Here is a 5,000-nt window from a genome sequence, read left to right as displayed (position 1 = left end):
TCCATAATGTACATTTCTGGAATTCCCCAATTTCCCACTTTAACAGTCTCTCTCTCTATCCTTTCCACCCAGCTCTTAGGCAGGCTTATTTTAATATTTTCACACTCACGGTCCACTTTTGCTTGTTCAATCTCATCATCCCATCCCACCACACAGTCATATATTGCCCTATTTGGTAAGAACCCCTTCACATATTCATATGCCATATCTTTTACTTTTCTAATACCCGCTCTCATGAACAATCTATTGTAAAGCATTTTCCCTCCTAACCTTACTTTTGGATTCAAGAAAATTGGCTGATGATGCACTTGATTTATATTCTCACATTCATATCCCACATTCACTACAAACTCAGACCATGCACTAAAGACTTCCTGATAAAATAATGGCACCTTTTCAATCATTGGTTTTTTTAAGGCCATGAACAATCCTTCCTCACCACATCCTGCACTTTTATCTAAGTAATTTCTCATATAACCCTTCCATCCATACTCTACTTTATCATATAGATATTTTTTTATCGCTTTCACTCTTATTGCCTTTCTTTTAACTTCTAAATCAATCAACTTCAAGCCTCCCTCCTTATAATCCGCTATTAGAGTTTTTGCTGATATTCTAACTCCTTTACCTCCCCACAAAAAAATATTCACTGTCTCTTTAATTCCATTCAACACCCAATTTGGTAGGTCTATTACCCCCATCACATAGTTACATTTTGTAAGCAATAATGAATTAGCTACTACTACTTTGCCTCTTAATCTTAACTCCCTTAGTCTCCAAAATTGTAAAACTTGTTTAATTTTATTTAATATTCCTGTCCACGTAGCATCTCTAGCTTCTTTTACATTTACTCCTATGTTTACACCTAGAATCTTCAAATACTCTGTAGTTATTTTAAAGGGAGTGTCTGACCCTTTTATATCCACACCTCCTATACTCATTATTTCGGATTTATCTACATTTATTTTTGCACCTGACGCTTTTCCGTATGTTCCCATATGTTCCCTTATTCTATTTATACTCTCTATGTCCTTAACTGTAAATGTGGTATCATCTGCATACTGATGAATAATGCTGACTCCCCCATAGGGTATTTGAATTCCTCTTATTTCTTTATCTCCTTTAATCAGTGTTGCCAAAGGCTCTGCTGTTATTGAGTATAGCAATGGCGACAATGGACATCCTTGCCTAACTGACCTCTCTAAAGGAAAAGGGTCAGTTAACACCCCATTAATTTTCACACAACTCTTAGCATTATCATATACTAACTTTATCCACCTTAGAATCCTCTCCCCAAATCCAAATCTTCTCATTGTTTGCTCCATGAAGCTGTGCTCTACCCTATCAAACGCCTTATTTAAATCCATCGATAAAATCAAACCGCCCTCTCCATCCTTTCCCATGCTTTCTACTACATCCCTTATTGTACTAATTGTGTCTGTGATATCTCTTCCCATTATGCTGTATGCTTGATTTGGTGATATTATTGTCCCTACTACCTTTTTTATTCTATTAGCTAATACTTTTGTTAAAATTTTATAGTCTGTGTTTAAAAGACTCAATGGTCTATAATTTTCCAACTTAAGTGGACTCCCCTTATTTTTGTACAAGATGGTGATTACTCCTAAACCCATTGATTGTGGCATTTCCCCTCTCTCTTCCATACTCTTATAGAGCTTCCACAATATTGGTGCTATAATATCAACAAAAGTCTTATAAAATTCATGTATTAGACCGTCTGCACCTGGGCTTTTATTCGGTTTTGTTTGCTCTATTGCTTCTTTTATTTCTTCAATCCTTATATCTCTTTCACACATACTTTTATCCTCTTCATTTAACCTAGCACTTACAGTATTTAAAACCTCATCCACACAGTCCTGTTTTACACCTTCTTTCTTAAATAATTCTCTATAAAACGACTCTACTACTCTTATTATCTCCACATAATCAGTTACTTTTATCCCTTTTTCATTTTCCAACTCAAAAATATGATTTTTCCTCTGCTTTTTTTTCTCTAAGTTCAGAAAGAACTTTGTACTCCTTTCTCCCTCTAAAGCATACTGTGCCCTACTCCTTACTATTGCACCCTTACTTTTTTCTTTTTCATATTCCTCCATCTCTGCTTTTATCTTCAAAAAACATTCTTTTCCGTGCTTAGGATCCCTATCTATTTTCTCTGCTTCCTTCTTTAATGCATTTTCCATTGCTTCTACTTTACTCCTCCTCATGAAATCCCTTTGTTTTGAATATCTAACACTTCTTTTTTTTATTTTTGCTTTCATTATTTCCCACCATTCACACACATTTTCATTAAACAATGGGTTTGCCATTTCATACCTTATACATTTGCTGATATTTTCTTTATATGCCTTTTCCTTTAGCAGAGATGCATTCAAACACCACACTCCCCCACCTCTCTCTTCCGTATTTACACCGAACTTAACTGTCATAGCAGCATGGTCACTTATTCCTATAAACTTATATTTCACATTTTTCACGTATCCTAACATTTCCCTTTTAATTAAACATAAATCTATTCGGCTTTGCTTCAAACTCCCCATCACCATTTGCCTTCTAGAAAACTCTCTTTTATAAGGATTTTCCTCTCTCCAAGCATCAACTATATCCTCGCTCATCATCCATTCATTTAAATATTTCCTAGACACATCTGATTTAAAATTTGCACTACTTGATGCATCTAGTCTTGTGCACCAAACATTGAAGTCTCCCATTACTATAAATTTCCCTTTACATAACGGCTTAATTTCTTTGAAGACTTCTTTTCTTTCAGTTTCTACATTAGGCGCGTAAACATTTATCAACCTAAGTAGCTCATTGTGAAACATAAAATCTATTACTAACAATCTTCCTTTACCATCTTTATAAATTTGTTGTACATTATACACTCTATCCCTCTTTATCAAAATCGCCACACCACAAGCTTTTTGATTTCCATGGTTTACAAAAATGTCATCTTCCCACTCTTTTTTTATATTTCCCATTATTTCTTCCGACCAATGCGTCTCTTGTAAACATATTATGTCTACTTTAAGCACTCCCTTCACCTTCTCAAACTTGTTTACATCTCTTAGTCCATTGGCGTTCAAGCATGCAATATTCATAACGCCACACATAATATATATTATAGTTTTAAGGAATCTCAAACTCATTTCAGTAAATCCAATTCCTTACTTTTTTGCAGTATGCTCCTCCTTCCCATTTTTCTTTCTTTTCTTCTTTATGCTCTTTTCCTCACTTGTGTCCATTTCCTCCTCCACGTTTAATGCTGGGTTCTCTGACATCTCCTTTTCTCCCCTCCCTCCTTCATCCTTCTCCTTCATACTTTTTGCACCTTGACTTTCACCATCACCTTTCGATATCTCTCCATTGTCTTCTTCGCTCTCCCGTTCTTTCAATATTTTTGCTTTTCCGTCTCTTAAATGTGTCCCTTCATCTAGTTCCAGAACTTTATTTTTTCCTCCTCTTTCTCTCTGCCATAGTCCTGAGACCGCTTCCTCTCGACCACTCTCTCTCTCGGCAGCTCTCCGTTCTCCTTTTCCTTCTTTTTCGCACCAAGTGCCACTTCTCACCTCTTCTCCAGCCGCTACACCTTCCCCCTCCTCACTTTCCTCCTCCTCATCCACCTCGTAAAGATCTGATGGCTCACCTTCGATGCTCTCTTCTCCCATCTCCGCCGGCGTTTCACATACACACAGTCCATACCTCATCTGACACTCCTTGCAATTCCCCTCCTTACACTCCCGTGCGTAGTGTCCCTGCTTGTTGCACTTGAAGCACTTGAAGCTTGGGCAGTCTCTCACTATGTGCCCCGGTTGAATGCACAAGCGACAAACTTTCACCTGTCTGTCATGGATGACTCTGAAGTGCTCCGTACCTCCCATTGTGTCAAACTTTGTGGAATATGGCAAGGATTTGACCGTATCAGTGAACTTGACTTTTAAAAATCTGGTCCCATCCGCTATATCAGTCCCTGGCCACATTCTCCTCTTTATTCTTGAGACAGCCGTCACTCCCCATTCCGTTAGCTTTCTCATTATTTCCTCATCCTGGATGTACGTAGGCAGACCCAGGAATGAAACTACCATCTCAGTGCTGTTTATTTCTTTCGCCATGATTCTGCTCTGTTTTATCTTTAATCCATCCAATATTTTATCTTTTCCTTTCTCCTCCTCCATTGTTAGTTCATATTCCTTTGGAGTTTTGTACCTGCATCCGATGACCACTCCACATTCCTCTCTTACTTTCTTCAGCAGTTCCATCATGGTTATTCTGTCCTCTCCCTCTATCTCCACCAGCACTGTTAGTCTCTTCTCATAATTCCTTCTCCTTTGTTCATCTTCACCGCCATTTTCACTCACATTCCGCTTGTCCACTCCTCTTCCCTTTTCCATGTTGTCCGCTTGCAATCCCACCTCCACTGTGCCAGAAGTACTAATCCCCAAACAGCAGAAATGCCGTTTGGGGAGTAAATAACTCCACAAATTACAATTCCTTGTTTAATAAAGGGTTGTTTTAGCACAAAACTCAAAATATCTTCCAAACAAACACTCTCCACCTGTTCTCTCCACTGACTCTACCACTTCCTGCTTCCACTAGGGCGTGCCCAAGGTGGTATGGCCGTAAGCGAAAACAGCTGCCAAAATTGGGCAATTTAAAAGGTTAGACCATTAATGAAGAAAACTAAGAAGAACTTTTGAAAAAACTCAAACTCTTTCATGCTCTCTGAAGAATCTCAGAGACTTTTAAAGGCTTTCTGAAGAAGCTCAGTGAGTCTTTTTTTTAAAGTAAGAAGAACTTTTGAAAAAACTCAAACTCTTTCATGCTCTCTGAAGAATCTCAGAGACTTTTAAAGGCTTTCTGAAGAAGCTCAGGGACTCTTTTTTTTTTTAAATCAAAAAAGCTTACAGCACCTGGTATTCCCAGGCGGTCTCCCATCCAAGTACTAACCAGGCCCGACCCTGCTTAGCTTCCGAGATCAG

The 5,000-nt window shown here is 38.1% G+C and overlaps 1 non-coding gene across 1 annotated transcript in view; it reads right to left on the bottom strand.

Moving 5' to 3' along the window:
* Positions 1-4,919: 4,919 nt before the first annotated feature.
* The window catches only part of LOC143699323 (5S ribosomal RNA), a 119-nt gene continuing 38 nt past the window's right edge, over positions 4,920-5,000 (bottom strand). The window contains exon 1 of the ribosomal RNA XR_013188248.1: positions 4,920-5,000. This exon is cut by the window's right edge and continues 38 nt beyond it. This is a non-coding gene — a ribosomal RNA (5S ribosomal RNA).

This window comes from Siphateles boraxobius, unplaced genomic scaffold, assembly GCF_051911475.1.
Source record: "Siphateles boraxobius isolate OS27281-9 unplaced genomic scaffold, OSU_SipBor_1 315, whole genome shotgun sequence".
Classification (NCBI taxonomy): domain Eukaryota; kingdom Metazoa; phylum Chordata; class Actinopteri; order Cypriniformes; family Leuciscidae; genus Siphateles; species Siphateles boraxobius.
The sequence above is the reverse complement of the archived record's forward strand: the minus strand, read 5'-3'. Positions and strand labels throughout refer to the sequence as shown.